Below are 19,976 nucleotides of genomic sequence, written 5' to 3'. Positions count from 1 at the left end.
GAAAAGAGGATTGTTTCCTCTTTCTCATTCACCATTAAATAGGTACATTGCCTACATCTACCCAAATGGAAAAGGAGAAGAATTCTGTGGAGTTTGCAGCCTCCATAGCTGCTGACAAGGAAGGTTTTGGAGGTATTCTAAAATCAGTGTGATGAGGTGGGAAGGGGTGAGAAGAGATTTCTCTCCCAAGCACTTAAATGACCCAGCATTCCCCTGGGAGTACAGAACAGACCCTGCTGGACCTGGGTACCCATCTCTCTGCCACCGTGGTTGCCATCATGTTCTTGGTGCCAGATATGCAATTGGGCACAGACTCACTCCAGTTAACAGATTAATGCATGGGCTTTGTTTACTCTCACAATCCTTAGGACAGTGGGGGTAAGGGTTGTCTCACTATGAACTTTTGGAAGTTTTTAATTCTCAACTCAAGAGCAGAATATAGTTCAGCTTTTTTTGTGATGTCTTCCTGCATCTTCAACATTGGAAGTGAAATATACAATTTTATCCCTCCACATTTTATGTTACCCCTAAATTTACCTGGGTTCTTTTCTTTTACTCTTAAAATGAAATTAAATAAACAATTTTGGTCTAAGGAAGCCACTTGTGTAATTAAAGGTGTACATTGTCTGTGCTGATGTTTTTTTGGAAAGGACATTGTTTGACCTAAACCTAAACACACTGTACAATATGGTACATGGTATGACACCAACCTATCACATATAGCTAAGTCGAGAAGGCTGAACTCTTTAAAGCTTCCACGATCTTATTTTATAATTAGTTATTCTCCTTTTAGGTTTGGATACAAAAGATGAGTTTGTAACCAGAACAGCCAATACTTTGAAGTGGATGAAAATCTAGAGTCTGAGAAACCCTGCATATTGCTTAGAGCAGGCACCACAGATGGAAGCCAAATGAATTAAACTAGACAAAGTACCAGATATATCGAGACCCAGGAACCGGGTATTAAAGGCAGATCATGCAGAAATTTAGCATCACAATTAAATAATAATTCCCACCCTGTCTAACCTAGATCTTCATGACTCCAAAGCCATCTCCTTAACCTTGCAGTTAAACACTCACAAGAGATTAACTACAAATGTTTTCCCTTCTGCTCATTTTGCTGGGTGTTCTATTCACAACAATAAAATGCAATTGTAAATGCTGCATTATTATATTGGGTGCATAAACTATAGACCCAAGTGGATGAGAAATACTTCAGTTAGTGCAATAAGCTGGGTGGTTTGTAGCCTTAACCTTTCTCAGCATTACTAGAAGCGCTTGCTTTGGAACTCGTGGAATCTGAAAGGGCCACCCACAAAACAGCTCATCTATGAGGATCACACAGCAGTGGTCAGGGCCCTCCTGAAGTTCTCCCAGCTTTGAAACCTGACAGCTGTCCTCATTTCCTGCAACTGCTGAATATGAATACACACTGAGCACCTCCTATCCGTCATGCTCCCTCCACACTTTCCCCACCCTTCCTCTTTCTTTCTCTATTTTCTTTTTTCCAAGACAGAGTCTTACCATGTCGCCCAGGCAGTCTTGCTCACCCTAGTTCTGTACTCATTCTTGAAAATAAAAATTATAATATTAGTTCAACCATCGTGAAAGACAGTGTGGCAATTCCCCAAGGATCTAGAAATAGAAATTCTATTTGACCCAGCAATCCCATTACTGAATATATACCCAAAGGATTATAAATCATTCTATTATAAAGACACTTGCACGCGTATGTTCATCGCGGCACTGTTTACAATAGCAAACACCTGGAACCAACCCAAATGCCCATCAAGGGTAGACAGAACAAGGAAAATGTGGCACATATACACCATGGAATACTATGCAGTCATAAAACACAATGAGTTTGTGTCCTTTGTAGGGACTTGGATGAACCTGGAAACCATTATTCTCAGCAAACTGACACAAGAACAGAAAATCAAACACCACATGTTCTCACTCATAGGCAGGTATTGAACAATAAGAACACGTGGACACAGGGAATGGAGCATCACACACTGGGGTCAGTTGAGGGGGGAATGGGGAGGAGGGACAACAGGGGGTGGGGAGGGTAGGGAGCGATAACAGGGGGAGAAATGCCAGATATAGATGATGGGGGAATGGAGGCAGCAAACCACCTTGACATGTATGTACCTATGCAACAACCCTGTATGATCTGCACATGTACCCCAGAACCCTAAAGTACAATAAAAAAATTAAAATAAGTAAATAAAATAATAATATTCATTTTGGGGTGACGAGGATCCTCATTCTCTGACAGTATGTTTCCCAAGATGTGCTCTGAGCTCTGATGCACTGGGTCTATCTCCACTTGGCACATTTCTTCTCTTCGCTGCTGTCCACACTGACATGGGTTCCTTCCCTCCCAGTTGCTCTTGGCAGCCCTTGTCTGCGTATTGGTGTCTGAGGATTAGATCTGCTTCTAGATTCACTAAAATGGCTTCCTTTTCTTAAAAAATTCCACTTATTGTTTCTGCATGATTTCTAGGGGGTGAAAGAAGAGATGATGAATTTACAGCCAAATTCATAAAAGAAATTCTACAACAGTTATTTCAAAGGGAAAATATTCAGGACTTGTGAATGAATAGGGAGAAAGGAGCAAAAAGGCAAACAACAAAAAAAAGGCATATTGAATTAGTGTTAACTAAGAGCAATAATTACTTTCTTCACGTTGAATTAACTAATTCATCTACAATTGGCATTGAAATGATAAGTAGGAATTTTTCCTCACTTATTATTTTACATGTAAAATCTGTTTTAATATGATTGGTATTTTACCTAGAAAAAAGCTGAAGATGACAAGGAACTAATACCCAGAATATACAAGGAGCTAAATAATTCAATAGTAAAAAAATAATAACAATCCAACACAAACAAACAAATAAAAAGTGGGGGCATGAACAGAGATTTCTCAAAAGAAGGCAGAAAAATGGCCAGCAGGTATTTGAAAAAAATACTCAGCATCACTATCATCAGGGAAATGTAAATCAAAACCACAATAAGATATCATTTCACCCCAGTTAGAATGACTATTATCAAAAAGACTAGAACTAGCAAATGCTGTCAAGGATGTAGAGAAAAGGGAATGCTTTTGGGGTGGAAATGTAAATTAGTATGGGCATTATAAAAAATAATATGGTGGTTTCTCAAAAAACAATAAAGAAACTATCATGCAATCTGGCAATCCCACTACTGGGTGTTTATCCAAAGGAAAGGAAATAGTGTATCAAAGGAATACCTGCACCTCCATGTTTACTGCAGCACCATTCACAATAGGCAAGATATAGAATCAACCTAAAGGTCCACCAATGGATGAATGGATAAATAAATGAGATAGATCTATACAAGGGAATACTATTTAGCCATAAAAAATCCTGCCATTTCCAGCAACATGAATAGAATTAGAGGTCATTTAGGTGAAATAAGCCAGGTATGGGAAGACAAATATCACATGTTCTCATTAACATGTGGAAGCTCTAAGTAGATCTCTTGGAGGTAGAGAGTAGAGGCTTGGGGATGCTGGGCAGGGGGATGAAGAGTGGTTGGTAAATGGACACAAACACAGAGTTAGATAGAAGGAGCAGGTTCTAGTGTTCAATAGCACAGTAGAACATTCATTGTGTATCTCAAAATAACCAGAAGAAAAGATTCAGGATATCCGAACACGAGGAAATAAATAACTGAAAAAATGGATATCCTAAATATCCTGATTTGATCACTATACATTATATGCATGTATCAAAATATGATGTCTGCCATAAATATGCACAATTATTATGTATCAATAAAAATATTTTAATGAATTAACTTAGTTTTTAAAAAAAGAAGCTGAAGACATAAGTTAACAGAGATGATAGTGCCTGTGCTCACTACACTCCACTTTCAAACTCTTTCATTTATAAAAATGTCATGTAAAATGGAAATGTTTTCTTCAAAGAAATATTTACTATCTATATCTTACTCAAAACTGTTCAAGCTTCTCAGAATAGTCAACTGAATGGCCATAATTTACTGGTCCATCTGTTTTCACACTATTCTCATTAATTATGAAAAACTTCCTATAACTAAATGTGTACCAGATACCATTCTCCCTGCCATGTGCCCAAGCTGGTAGCAAACTGAGTGTTCACTGTGTTCAGTGTACTTGTCCTGCCCTGGGCAGATGTTGATGCCACTCTTGCAACTTTCTATGACCTCCCAACATATTCCACACTGTCTGATAAAATAGTGCCCATTCTTCAAGGCCCATTTCAAAGTCTGTTTTCTTCAAAACCCTTCTCTAAGCCTTCCTTTACTGTCAATTCAAAGAGTAGCCTTTGCAAAACATTAGATGCATGGAAAATATTTCAACAGTTTATTGAATAATCTGAATACAAATAAACATTTGGAGGCATATGACTTGTGATCAGATCCAAGGCTTGGAGAGATTTGTAAATCTTTTGTATGGTTGTGACACCTGATACCAGGATAGAAAAGGACTCTTTGAAGAATGTAGTGTAGCAGTAAAAAACACAGGGTCTAGAGCCTGAGGAAATACAGTGATTTCCTCCAAGACTCGGGTAGGCATATACGTATTGACATCAGATATTTAGGAATGAAAGAGTCAGGAGCACTGCTAGTGTGCCTGTCCTGGTCTGATCATAGTGATGAAAATATTTTTCTTTGTGGGTGGTTATTTAGAATTCTCTTGCTCATTCTTATAATATTTTCTACTAAAAAGTCACAGCATCAATACAACTCATAATGGCAATTTTTCTGCAAGATTGCTTTTAAGCTCATGCATGAAGTCTGGAGGAGCCACTTAAACCCTAAAGATTTTGCCATGATAATCACCAAGGAGACCAGTGCCTGGGTATCATGTGAGGAAATAAATAAGAAAGGTTTGTTTAGTTTGAAGTATAATGATATGTTAGAAAAAAATAATATTTATGTGATTGTTCACATTCTCTTTCTCCTCCTTTAAGCTCCAAGAAGAACTACATCTCTGCCAGATTAATTTCTAAGATTTATTGTATAGAATTGGGGTAATGCATTATAGGCACAATATAGAAACTTGATCTGATTGATCCATACCAGAAAGGACAGACTTATTTATAGATAAGACCATGAGATAGGGATAGGGCAGAAATAATAAAAACAGTATCTAGTATGTGCTGTGTTTGAGGGAGAGTTTGGGAGAGTTTTGAGAGAGAGGGAGGGATATTTGGTTAGCCACCATGACATAATTTCCAAAGATTCAGATAACACATGGATGAAGGCAATTTTTTGTTTTATTTTATTTTTTTAATTTGAATTCAGGAGTTACACGTGCAGATTTGTTAAAAGTGTAGTTTGTGTGATACTGAGGTTTGGGCTGCTAATCCTGTTGTCCAAATAGAGAACATAGTACCCAATAGAAGTTGTTCAGCCCTTGCCCTCTTCCTTTTGGAGTCCCCAGTGTCTATTGTTCCCATCTTTATGTCCCTGTGGACCCAATATTTAGCTCTCGCTTATATATGAAAACACCTTTGAAACAAGTCATAAAAAATCCTACTAACCAAAAAAGCCCTGGGCCAGAAGGATTCCCAGCTGAATTCTACCAGACATACAAAGAAAAGCTGACACCAATCCTACCTAAATTATTCCAAATAATTGAGGAGGAGAGATTTCTCCTTAACTCATTCTGTGAAACCAGTAACATCTTGATACCAAAACCTGGCAAAGACACAACAAAAAAGAACAAAGCAAGCCAAGAGCCCCAATGAACATTGACACAAAAATTCTCAGCGAAATATGAGCAAACAGAGTGAAGCAGTACATCAAAAAGTTAATTCATCACAATCAAGTAGGCTTTATTCCTGGGAGGCAAGTTTGGTACAACATACACAAATCAACACATGTCATTCACCACATAAGCAGAATAAAAAATAAAAACCATATGATCATCTCAGTAGACACTGAAAAAAACACTTGATAAAATCCAACGTCCCTTTTGACAAAAACCCTCAACAAACTAAGTATTGAAGGAAGATGCGTCAAAATAGTAAGAGCCATCTATGAAGAACCCACAGCCAACATCATGCTATATGGACAAAAGCTGGAAGCATTCCCCTTGAGAACTGAAGGGAATTTTAAGAGAATTTTTGCTGTTTGTTATTAAGGAAACTTTTCTTTGGTCTGTTTTGTAGTGACTGTGCTATTTGGATTACTTTTAAAATCCTTTTGGATGTCAAAACTATTTTTTTCTTTCCTGAATGTGACAGTAGATGTGCCAGTTTCCTAGAAGTTCCATTTAGGTTGTTGTGGTTGGGTTAATGGAGATATATAAATGCAGAAATTTCTTATAGACATTGAAAGATATATGACCTGAGTTTGGATTGGAGAAGGCTTGGAGAGACTTATAAATCTTTTGTATGGTTGTGGCAGCTGACACAAGGGAAGGAAAGAGCTCTTTGAGGAATACAGTTCAGGAGCAAAAAGCACAGGGACTAAAGCCTAAAGAAACACAGTGATCTACACCAAGACTTGGTTAGACATACAGTTACTGACATTAGATATTTAGGAATGAAAGGGTACGGTGCACTGTGGTTAGCTAAATAGGAATTTAAATAAAATAGGTTTAATAAGGGTGACTGAGAAATGCAATCTTACCAGAATAGACTGAATATTTGGAGTTTGATATCAAAGAAACAGGACGTGAGCAAGAAAACAGAAAAACCATAGCCAAGAACTGTGATAGTCTTTAAAGAGGAGAGTGGTGCCAAAACAAAGAGGCCACCAGCTATTTACCTGAATACAGCAGCAACTGGCACGGCTGTGTTAAGCTTTGTGTGGAAGATCTTTAAGTGGCAAGTTATTGAAAATGAAGATAGAGAAAATTGAGGCTATATCAAGACCCGAAGACACAAGGTGTGCATCAGCAGAAATGGCAGATTAAGGGCCTCTCAAACCCCACTTCTATGTAAAAGCAACGAGAACATTAACAAAAATGGGCAGAATCAACTTTTTCACAAACCTGGAAAGTAATCAAAGGCTTGCAAAAATCTGAAGAGTGTTTATTCAAGGATCTGGGAAGAACTGCTGTCCCTTATTCAACTCAGGAATTTTCTGAATTTCTCTCTCTGGAAGCACTATCAGGGTACAGCAGGAGCTCTGCTCTGTGCTTTGTAATAACACCATCCGCTGAGTCCGCAGCTACATCTTTCAATCTTCCCCAACAAGGGGTCTTATTTGGGTAAAATAAGAGCTCAGGAAAGTATAAAATTCTGTGATCTATGATAATGTAATCCAGAATAAAGAATGGGTGGGGGTGAGATGGGAATTTGTGCAGATAAATAAAATGTTCATAAATTTTAAGAAATCTACTTTATAACAAAAATATTTTAATTTAATGTTTCCTATGAAGTTAATTCTATCCTAAGAGTTTTCTAATTTTTGAAGACCCACTCAGACCCAAGATTTTCATTACTACTGTAATTCCAGATTTGCATTAGATATTAGTACTATTTTCCCCAAAATGTATAAGTTACTTATATTTTCATAAAGTGCTTTTCCATGCAGGATTTTTTAATCTTCATGACATTTCTTTGAGGAAGGTGATATGATTTCCATTTTAAAGGTGAGTAAAATATTGTTCAAGGAATCATGCAATTTGCCCAAGGTCGCCATGCCAGAGAGTGCTGACCAGACCATTCTCAACAACTGCTCCTCACATTTTTTTCTCCTTTTCTTCCTCCTCCCTTTCCTTCTTTTTAAATATTTTAAAGGTAATATTTAAGAGACATGCATTCACAATCATCACTCAAGTCAAGAAATAAAACATTACCATAGCCTCAGAGGCCCCTTGGTGTCATCTCGCAATCATTATCCTCTCACTCTCCCCAGGGATAGCTACTATCTATGTATATTGCAATACTCCCTTTACCTTTTTACCACCTAGGCATTCATCCCTGAAGACTGTGTGTTTGTACTTTATATACATAGAATCACTATATATGTCTGAATAAATACCTTACACACACAAACACACACACACAGGTTGAGTTTATCTTAGCCTAAATGCTTGAGACCAGATGTGTTTCAGATTTTTTGCAAGATTTTGGAATACTTGCATTATACTCATTGGTTGACCATCCCAAATTTGAAAATCTAAAATCTAAAATGCTTCAGTGAGCATTTTCATTAAATATTATATTGGCACTCAAAAAGTTTTTGGATTTTGGAGCATTTTGATTTCAGATTTGGGGATTTGAAATGCTTAATCCGTGTGTGTGTGTGCGCATGTGTTTGTAAGCTTGCATCTGCGTATGTACATATACAAATATAGTTTGAGTCTGACATTTTTCACTCAAACTATGCTCTATCCATAGTTTAGCCGTAGTCAAATTTTGTATTTTTTTTTTTTTTTTTTTTTTTTTTTTTTGCTGTACACTATCCGGTGTTATACATGATACATAAATATATCACAATTTACTTATCCATTACTGATGGATATTTGGATTGTTTTCTGTTTTTACCTATTTCCAACAGCTGCTATGAATATATATTATATATATATTTTTTGAGACAGAGTTTCGCTCTTGTTACCCAGGCTGGAGTTTAATGGTGCAATCTCGGCTCACGGCAACCTCCGTCTCCTGGGTTCAAGCAATTCTCCTGCCTCAGCCTCCTGAGTAGCTGGGATTACAGGCATGCGCCACCATGCCCAGCTAATGTTTTGTATTTTTAGTAGAGACGGGGTTTCACCATGTTGACCAGGATGGTCTCGATCTTTTGACCTCGTGATTCACCCGTCTCGGCCTCCCAAAGTGCTGGGATTACAAGCTTTAGCCACCACGCCCGGGCTATGAACATATTTCTATGTGTCTCACGGTGCCCCTGTTCACGCATTTCTATTGAGTGTATACCTAGAAATAGAACACTGGGCCACTAAGTACACACAGCTTGAACTTCAGTAGAAAATGCCAACCTTTTTGTATACCCTCCTTTGTTAAATGCCTGTAACAGCTACTTGTTTATTTTTCTACTTAGTTGTATTTTTTATTAGTTTATAGTCTTAATCAGTTTGGACCACTATAACAAAATACCATAGACTGAGTGGCTTAAATAGCAGACATTTATTTCCAATAGTTCTGGAGGCTGGGAAGTACAAGACCAAGGTTCCAGTTGGTTCAGTGAGGGCTCTCTTTCTCACAGGACAGAGAAATAACATCTGGGCTCTCTTCTTCTTGTAAGGACACTGATCCCAGAAACCCTCTCCCCTGACTCACGGCCTCATCCAAACCTAATTACAAACTGAAGATCTCACCTCCAAATGCGATCACACTGGGGACTAAAACTTCAACATATAACTTTGGAAAAAACACAAACATTCAGTAAATAAAAATGAGGTGTTTTTTTTTTTTTTTAAAATCCGGTTTTCATCTCTTTACTGGTTATATGTGACGAATAGCTTATCCTATTCTATTTTTCCTTAATAGTGATAAACACAAATTCTTAACTGTACTTCTAAATAAGTATGTTCTATGTATTATTTAATAAATAGTTATTTGTCTTAGGACAATCAAGGTATATACCTAAATTAACTCATAGAGGGTTTGCTAGTCTTTCACATTTAAATCTAAAATCCATCTAGAACTTTTATTTTGTTGTCTACCATGTGAGATCTGGGTTCCCAATAGATATTCAGTTGTCTCAGAACATATTAAGAAACTCTGCAATGCCATCATCTATAAAAATTAGGGCGTCTTCTTATATGTAGGTATGGACTCTCTATTCTAATATATTGGTTTAGTTATTTTTCTGTACCAATATTTCACTGTTGTAATGATTGTAGCTTTATAACAAATCTTGGTATCTGATTGTGTAAATCTTCTAACTCTGTTCTTATACAATATTGCTTTGGCTATTTTTGGCCCTTAGCATATCCATATGCAGATTGAGGATTCATTTCTCAATTTTCACAAACTACATATGCACACCCACAAGAAACTTAATGAGGTTTTGTTTGTGATAGCATTAAATCCATAAATCAATTTGGAATAAAAATTGATATCTATGCAATATGAGTCTTCTAATGCAGGAATATGGTATTTGCCTCCACTTACGTAGGTACTCTTTTATTTTGCTTCATAATTTTTGCCAGTTTCGTACATTTGGATCTTACACATTTTTGAAAGTGTTTTGCTTTTAACTCTAGAAATTTAATAATTTGATACTATCGTAAAGTATTACATGAATTAAGAATTTAAAATTTTATTTTTCCAAATGTTTGGTACTGGTATGTAGAAGTACAATTCATTTTTGTGTAGATATATAACCAACAAACTTGCTAAGCTTATTAGTTCTAACAATAAATGTGACTTTTTTTTCTATGTACACAACTGTGTAATCTGTGATCATAAACATTTTAATAATTTTTAATTAAGCATGGTACTAGTTTTGTAAATGCCATGGTCATTATCCCTTCAAATATTTCAACTGTTCAATTTTCTCTCTCTCTTCTTGGACTCTAATTACTCATATTAAACTTTCTCCCTACATTCTCTTATGTCTCACATCTTTTCAAATTTCCATCTTCTGTTACTCCATTTTTTATTTTGAATAAAAAAATAAAAATCACAAATCCTCTCTTCTGTGTTGTTAAATTCATCAACTGAGCTCCTCATTCAGGTAATTTTTAATTTCTAAAATTTTTTAGTTCTTTTTTAAAATTTATATATCTTTTTATTTTAGTTTCTAGTTCTCAAGTTTTTACTTTCTCTCCGAGTTTCACATTTTCTATCTTTGCTTAAATATTTGACCAGTTATTAAACAGAATCTTGAAAATATTTAGTTCAGGTTTCCAAGTAATCCTCACTAGAACAGTTGGTTTGAATTAACCAGAACTCCGCATTATGGGTATCAGAAGTCAGCCATCCTTAAACCTCTTATCTTTCACATCTGCCATCTTTTAGATACATTCCTGCCATTCTGGACCTTAAATATGGCTAGGAAAATACCGTGCATGGTCAGTAAGCAGTAAGATACGGCATGGTGGCTAACGCCTGTAACCCCAGCATTTTGGGAGGTGGAGGCGGAGGCCGGCGGATCACCTGAGGTCAGGTGTTCGAGACCAGCCTGGCCACCATGATGAAACTCCGTCTCTACTAAAAATACTAAAAACGAAATCGCTGGTTGTGGTGGTGGACACCTGTAATCCTAAATACTCGAGAGGCCGAGGCAGGAGAATCACTTGGACCCAGGAGGCAGAGGTTGTAGTGAGCCAGGATTCACCATTGCACTCCAGCCTAGGTAACAAGAGCGAAACTCCATCTCAGAAAAAGGCAATGTAAGACAATTAGTCATTAAATGAAAGATATAGACTTTTAAGGGCTTTTGAAGTCCAGAAAAGGTGATAGATGTATACAGCTGAGAGGATATAAAGGGCTTAGAAAAGCAAACAGGAGAGAATGAGGCCATCTGAGTAGAAAGGGCTGGATGAAGGTAAATATAAAGCCCAGGCCAAAAAGGTAGTGAGCATGGATGGTTGTTGGACCAGCAGAGAGGGGAACATGATTTGAAGAAAGACACTATGTTAAGGAAAACCTTAAAAGTTAAGTGGAGGTGTTTGGGGTTTTATTTTTCAAACAATGCCAGGCTGTGAGATATTTTTAACATGATTAAGCAAGTCTGGGTTACATGCTTTCTCCCAAAGCTGAATGGGGAGGTAAATTCCATTTTAACCAAATGTCCTGAGAGTCGAAAAGTGCCAGAATTGCCAGATTTACAAAATAAAAATATGAGTTGCCCAGTTAAACTTTAATTCAAATAAACAATTAATAATGTGTTAGTATAAGTAGGTCCTCTGTAATATTTGGGACTTTACATTAATGTAGTATCTATTAATTTTGTGAACTCAGATTTAACTAGGAGTCCCATATTTTATCTGCAATTCTAAAGTGGCTGCTTCTGTTAAGGAAAATTGGGATGCTACCATACAAGGGTAATAGATGCTCAGCAAACAAAAATGCAAATATGCAAATATCTGCCAAGAATAGGCTAGAGAAGAAGCTAATAAATCTCTGTCCTTTTGAAACTCTACCATCTGAGGTATTGAAGACCCTCTTCAGTATAAACAAGTAACATGCTGACAACATGCCAATTTGCAATCCTAATTTTTAAAACATTTGGAGAGAACATGAATTATTCCAAAATTTTTCAAGACAATTTGTTCACTTACAAAGTTACTTTCTTCTTCCCTAATTATCAAACAGCTTTATTTCCATAAACCTGAATGCTCCAAGAGGTTTTAATGAAAATAAGTGGAACAATCTTCAACATGTCCATCTAATGAAGGAAATAATTCACTGAGATATTAAAGAATCAGTAGTGTTTCACCACTCAAAAATTTCTCAGGAGGAAGGCAGAAGAAAATCTGATTATTATGATCTCTTTTATCCAGATCCGATTCCTGATCTACAAAACAAAGTTTCATTTAGGCCATTAACAACCTGCGAAATTAAATTTTAAGTCTGCATAATGATTGGAAAAATAGAAGTTTTATGAATTTTGTGACTATAGCACACTTGCAAAAATGTTTCATAACAAAGACATTTTGCAGAGGGACAAAATGTGTTAAGTGAAGTAAACTAAGTAATTAATATGTGCCCTACATGTGCATATATATAAATTCATGCAGAGAAATGTTTATTCTTACTTACAACCTATAGGAATACAAACATGATTTTAAAAAGAGGTAATTTTACAAATTATAAATCACCCATTGCTGGCCTGTGCCCCCCCGAAAAAAAAACATTTTAACCAGACCCAACCCCAAGTCACCCTGGCCCTGTTCCCAACGTATACCTACACCTGTCAAAGCTGCGATGTGCCGCTCAGTCATGGATAGAAATAGCTAAGATGAATGAAGTAGATGCCCCTCATGATATCAAGGTATCTATTTTTACCCTAAAAAAGTAACCATGCTATTTTTGGTTGCTAGTTTTCCAGATACCATGGAAAACTAATTGCTTTCTCTTTCTCTTTCTTGATTCTCACACCTGTGTTTGCGAAACAACCTTAAGATCTTTTTACAAAAGCAAAGCATAGCAGCTGGGGGTTGTTTGTTTCACATACCTTCTGGCAAGTGCTGCTCCACAAATGTCCAATTCGCACTTCAGTTCAGCCTGTCTACAGGGAATATTCTGCTGCTCATTGCCTTATTTGTGGACATTGCTTTGCTGCATGTGGGTGTATGTATGAAGGAGGAGACTGGAGGAAGGGGAGATGATGTGCTCTCTGCATTCTGGATTTAGCTATATTATCTCTGATAGAAAACTTTCAGTGGTTCAGTGAACCCCAACCAGCTTTTCTAACAAAAGAATAGATAGGTACAGATTAGAAGCAGTCATTTGCTGCAAGGAAAAAACCAACATCTTATTTGCATCTGTGCATGTCAACAATGCAATCAGGATAAACTTTTGAGAGAATTAGATTGAAGTGGTAATTAAATAATTGTCTTGTGAATTTTAATGTGATTGTCCAGAGGTAAATTATTTGGTATTGTATTTTACTTTAGGAAAAATGTCGTGGAATCTTTAAATGAAAAGTCTCTGCAAATATCACTGGTGCCAGGGATCTGATGAAGGCAGAAACTGGTTAAGATTCAAACAGCTCAGAGGCTCACTATGTTAAACTCTACTACAATGGTGATTCTTCTTACAGTGTTGGGGTACAGGATGCACAATGGAATTTTTCCCGATGTGTTGAAATCGTAGCTTAGGCCCCCAAAGCTGAGGTCATCAGGAAAAAGTACTTCTACATTTTAAACAGCAGTACTAGGTAGCCCATGTTCATTTGCTAAAAGTTAACAAAACCCATATTAAATGATCAGTGTTCATCTTCCCTATTACCCATCTCCATTTAAAGGGAGTGAAAAGAGTCATTGAATTTGATCCTGATGGATATAACAGCTGTGTCATTTCTCCTTGTCCTAGCCAAACTAGGAGTTAAAGAAAACTGCCTTGAGACGGATGATCTACATGAGGGGAGCTAGGAAACCCCTTGCTTGACTAGGCCCTGCACTTGCTACCATGAGCCAGGAAATATATTTAGTGAGTGATATGTGCCTCCAAGTACAGATACTGCTGCTTGCCTTTGACCTGGTAAGCTCAGAAGACCCAAGATTGGCTGAAGCTACCTATGAATGAAAAAGCAAGGGGTGCCACAGGGAAAATCTTGCACGTGTGCCAGCTGGTTTGGTGGAGTGTGCCTGTCATGTGGACTCAGGTGCTTCTGATCGCTCCCTGCACAAAAAAGAAGCCAGTATGGATTAACAGATATCAGCAAGAGGTTACAAAATGGGAGGATGCCAAAGCTCAGAGAATGCATCACCCATATCAGAGAATAATGTGGTAAGGAGATTCCTATGTGTTTTCAGAGTACCTGGGATTTATCAGACATGGTAAGACACAAAGATGTGTAAATTGCTCTTATGAAGAAAAAATTGCTCCTTGGGAACAGGAAACATAACCACTACATGGGAAGGGTTGGTAGGGTGCACATGGGGAAACACCAGGGTTGGTTAGGAGGCAGAGGGAACTGGGGGAAATTCAAGCAAAAGCCTTTATTGTAATTTCCATGGAAATGAACACAAAGCAGGATAAGCAGGCTTTGGACTGGCTAATTTACATCATTTCAGAGGGCTCTAGAATGTAGGGGCTGTCCCTAGTTGTCTGGTAACTGGCCTTGACGTGAGTAGGGAAGATGGATAGTGGCCTGGGTTGTGAGAGCCCCATGAAGGAAGTGCTTGGAGTGTGGGCTCTGGATTGCACAGTTTGCATGTTCCTAGACCAGGGAGTTGCTTATCATCTCTAGGAATTTACTAACACTGTAAGGGAAAGTCCCTCCAGGTTCAGGAAGGCCCCATATGTCAATCCGAATACAGAAAATGAAAGACATGGGTAATACACTATGGATGCCCTCCAAAGAACCCATGTCTGATCTCAAAAAAAACTCTGATATTTTGATGCCTGCCACAATGGGAGTAATAGTAGTAAACCACTGTAACCAAGAGATAACTAAAGCAGCACCAGGGACTAAACCTGAGAGGGACACACTCTTCCTCAAGCCGTTCTCCTGATGGAGGAAAGATAATCAGAGTGGCAGATATATGGCCAAACACTGTCAGGGGAAGCAGGAACTCTCTCAAGAAACTGCATTTGAAACAGTAATTTTCAAAATTACTTAGGCTGTTTATTTAAAATTCTGTGCACACCTTTCCAATCCTTACTCTACATGTTAAGTTTATTTAAAGACTCATTGAGAATTATCTATCATTCCAATTTCCCAGTTTTCTACTTTTTAATTCTCTTTATATACTGTTGGATGTATCTTGCAAAAACGTTTTCCTTTGGTAATGATATGGAAATGCTGCTTTCTTTCCTGTACCTTTACCTATCCAGATATTTTTCTGTTGTCTTCACAAGCAAAAAATTCTCTGGGTTTTTAATTTAAATCAGAGCTGTTAATATGACTATGGACATGGCTACATTTTTTCTGGAATTTGATTTTGCAGAGATGAAGGACTGGAGACTCTTTTTAATGCTTATTATGTTATAGATAATCTGCTTTTCTAACTTGACTTATGTAGAGTTTTTTTTTTAATTAAAAAATTTCCCATCTATATCTTAAAGTGAGTCAATGTTTATTGATTTTGTCTGATAAACAATGGCATGTTTTGGTCAGCTGGTTCATATTTTCTTTGTCAGGCAAATTTTATTCTATCATAATTTTGATGATTGCTTTTGTTTCCTCCAGTTTGTAATTAGAAAATTCTGGGACTCTTAACCCTCTCTGTCTTCTATGTCTACTTTTCTAGCTTGTAATTTTTTAATCTTTATCAGTTAGGAATGTGTTCAGTTATTAATAACAATATATAGCAAAGAGTGGATTGAACAAATAGGGCTGTTTATTTCGCACGACAAGAAGTCTGGAGACTGGCAGGTTATGACCAGGGCAGATGGGTATGACCAGTTGACAGAGGCAGGAGGCAGATAAGCGAGGATCCCTGGAGGGTCTCCAACCCACCCGACAAGTTTTACATCAGATGTTTTTGTGCAGTTGAGAGAACCTTCCCAGGGCCTTCCCTGGGCATGTGTGCAATAGACTGGGGTCCACCTGCACACCGGGAGAATGGGATGGAGCTAGAATTCACATCTTATGCAGTGGGGAGGAGCCTGGCCTCTTCAGCTCCTGCGGTCACCTGGTATTCAATCTGTAAGGTGGGAGCCTGTTGGCAGGACCTTCTCAGAGAGCTTCCTTTAATAAATTCCACTCTCCTCAACTTTTAATATGTCCATGTGCTAATTTTTTCTGGTTATTGGACAAGAACCCAGATTTTAGCTGAACTAAGGAGCAAAAATTCCTGCATCACAATGACTACAAAATGAAATCAGTATGTTAGGCTCATTCCATCTCTTTGCTCTGCCAGCCTTAGCATGCTGGCTTGTTGCCTTTGGTTTTAAAACAGTTGGTTGCTGTAACTACAGTTATCATAACTGCGTTCCAATAGAAAATGGGGTGGGGAGGGCAAAAAGGTGAAGCAGGTCTTCTCCCAGTGAGGTTCTGCCTTTTTATTTGGTGTGGAGGTAGTCCAGGAACCAGTTTCATGACTAATCAGCCATCACATGCCACCCCTAGCTGGTCAGTGGCTGGGAAAGGGGGTAAAGGATGGAGTTGATCAGCCAGCCAGTAGTGCCTGCTTGCAGTGTCTTTCTGTTCTTCATCATCATCCTGGAAGAGGCTCTCAGGTTGATTTGTTACGTAACTGACCCAGTTTTCTAAAATCTATGTTGTTCATTTGTGTTTCCAATATGGATTTGAATTCTGTGGTTTCTTTGCTCCCATGGTTTTCGTTTTTATTATTACAATTACTTTGTTATTTCAAGCATCTGCCCTTTCAAGTCTCACTCTGCATGTCAGCCCAACTGTTACAGTCTAATTCTCATCTCCCTGTATGTTTTTTGTTGTTCTTTTTCTATAGAGACTGTGAGTTTGTCTGTCTTGTTGAAAACAAAAAGTCTATTTTTTTATTTCCTGTAACAAACCATTTATAATGATGTAATTTCCTTTGAGACTTTGAAACAATAATAATTCATTTACTCAAGCCAAAATCTTTTATCCCCAAAGGTGCCATGTTATTGATTTGTATTTATTTTTAATTCCTCCTTGACTCAGGATGACTCTACACATACAAACCCTTGTATATTTTGTATATGCCTTTGCCTGTGTTCCTAACATCCACTTTTAGATTCTCCATCCTGTTCTCACCTCTCTTGTTGTGAATGAATTGATGATTTGTTTTTCCATCCCCCAACCCAATTTCCAACCATTTCCCTGTTGGTCTGAGGAAGGAACATCTTACCTCTGCTTCTCAGTTTTCAGGTGTGAGAAGAGTTTATGTCCAGTACAAACAAGTAGAGCAAAATTCTCAGAAAGACCAAAAAAGAAGTACCATATCTGAAACATGGTTAGGTCTCAATATATATTACATCACCATCATCATCATTGTTGTTATTATTAGATGAAAGATAAATTTTAACCCAATAATCACATACATTATTATAAAATCTCACAGTGAGATAAAAGAGATGAACACCATTTCATGAGAGCACAAAACAAAGGAACTTGATCTAGCCAGGGGAAAGGCAGGGAAAACGGGTAACGATGGCTATGGCTGTGTCACAGAAGACTCCACTGAGGAAGAATACTTGAGCTGAGATGAGAAAGATACTGTGTCAATTGTGAATATTTTGTTTGCCAGTGGTTTTCTAACAGACATAAATGAAATGGCACTGCTTGATTCAAGGAGTTGAGAAGCAAGGTCAGTCTTCAGCATGGCTAGATACAGGTAAGTTGTCTCTCCACCTCCTGACTCTGCTAGCCTCTATTTTGGCTTAATTCTCTGAAATACTCTTCCAAATTCTCAGAAAGGCCAAAATCAGCTCCAGTCTCACTTTCTACCAGGTTTTCTACCCCAACAAGAAGAACGTTTCTCATTCCCAATGATTCCAACCTAAGTCCTAGAAATAAGTCCTACTTACATAGATGGGTCGCATGATCTTCTCTAAGTGAATTGCTGAGACCAGAGGAATGGAATGCCTTCAATGACCAGATGTAGACCCTGTGTCCTTACCTGGAATGAGAACTGACTGAGGGGGAGAAAAGGCAGAGAAAGTGTTACTGAAAAGGTGAATGGATTCTGGACAGGCAAAACAATAGCTTGTTGTGTACACAGCAATGAAGACTTCATACAGAATAGCAACTAACAGGGTCCAGTCTTCATTTTCTTCCTTTCTCTTTGTATCTCTCGCTGCCTTCAGTATCTTAAGTATATTGTACATTGAGGAATGTAATCTTTGAAAAGCTGTATGAAAAGAAGTGCCATATCTGGTCACTGAATGCCCTGGAGCAAATAAAGTGTTTATAATTTGTGGGTTATAAAGGAGAAGCCTTTCGTTTCATTGTACCTCTTGAGCTACCTGGTTCTATTTCAGAGAGTAAAGTATCCAAAGGACACTGATTAGGTTCAGAAAGTCAGCTCAAACAGACTTTTAAAAAGTGAAAGAGAAACTAATTAATTCTGTAACTAAAAAGAAATTCCTCCCAGACTCCAATAAATTGCTGACTGTAAGCTTCGGTTTCTAATGTTATAAGATTTCATTCTTTTTGTGCTATCATGAATTTTTAAATTGAGAGTTATGGGAGACATTTTTCAGGAACTGAATAGAATAGCCTGATACCATTTTATCCCTGTGATAAATGAGCATGTAGATATTAGATCCAGATGTTGTCAGATCTAGTAGATAATTAGTCAACTCCTGGTGAACAACTGAATGTAACGGGTCACTGAAGTGATGTTTGCTTCTGAACTAGCATGATGCTAGCGGGACTGCTGCTTCACCTGATTGAGTAGAGGGAGAGTCAATCATTGGATCAACAGCTAGGGTACATCAAGGCTTTTAATGCCTCCCTCACTTTAAAATTCTGTATCTTCATTATTCTATATTTAAGAGTATATCTAAAACAATGACCAAGTAATTCAGCCTGTGGAAAAGTTATCTGACTTTCATTGTAACATGCTTCCTCCAGTTTGGCACTTCACTGGTAAGTAGAATAGTTCACAAGACAAAGTGGTATTTGACATGGCAAATTGTTATGCAAACTGTTGGGGGAAAAATGCAAGACAAATTAAAATTAACAGAGTTTAACTGAGCAAAAAACGATTAACAAATCAGGCAGCCCCCAGAACCAAAATAGGTTCAGAGCAGCTCTGGGGTTACCACATGGTCCAATAAGAAGTACAGACAGAAGAAGGAAAGCGTTGTGCAGAAAACACAAGTGAGGTATACAGCTTAGTGCTTGTCTTATGTGAACACAGTTGGAACAGTTGGCTGCCTGTGATTGGCTGAGACTCCGCTAGTTGTCCCAAGACCAGGTAATAGTCTGTTTACACATCCAGTTAGGTCACAGTTCGCTGTGTGCAGAGAAACCTTTAGGCCAAATTTAAAATATGTAAGGAGGCAGCTTTAGGCTAAACTTAACAAGACAATGAAAAATAGACTCTAAAATTTCTGTGAGTCACTGCAATTGCCAGTTCTTCCAGAAGGCATTCCACCCAAGCTCACTTAAAACACAGAGAACACATCAGAAGATAGGTGGTGCAAAGACTGCCAAATCCGAGGAACTGCTGAAGGGACTGCATCAAAGATCCATCGTCCATAGTGTACTTCATGGAATCCAGACTGTGCCAATTGGCAGCAATACAGAGGCCCATGGGTAGGTATTAATGATGAATGAGCATGTAGATATTAGATCCAACTGTCAGATCTCCACGAGGAGCAGTGTGGAAGTACCTTGCAAAAGGCAAATCTCTCTAGACTGTCAGATTATTATAAATATCTGCTGCATCTAGTCAGTGGAGGAATCTGTCCTCTTTC

At 37.8% G+C, this 19,976-nt stretch overlaps 1 protein-coding gene across 2 annotated transcripts in view; it reads right to left on the bottom strand.

Annotated features, from left to right (window-relative positions):
* TRIQK (triple QxxK/R motif containing) overlaps positions 1 to 13,171 on the bottom strand; it is a 276,517-nt gene extending 263,346 nt beyond the window's left edge. For both annotated transcript variants that reach the window (XM_078353600.1, XM_054246741.2), the window contains exon 1: positions 13,114 to 13,171. The gene's annotated coding sequence lies outside the window, so the exon portion shown is untranslated. The remainder of the gene's footprint in view (positions 1 to 13,113) is intronic.
* Between the last annotated feature and the right edge of the window lie 6,805 nt (positions 13,172 to 19,976).

This window comes from Callithrix jacchus, chromosome 16 (assembly GCF_049354715.1).
Source record: "Callithrix jacchus isolate 240 chromosome 16, calJac240_pri, whole genome shotgun sequence".
NCBI lineage: Eukaryota > Metazoa > Chordata > Mammalia > Primates > Cebidae > Callithrix > Callithrix jacchus.
The sequence above is the reverse complement of the archived record's forward strand: the minus strand, read 5'-3'. Positions and strand labels throughout refer to the sequence as shown.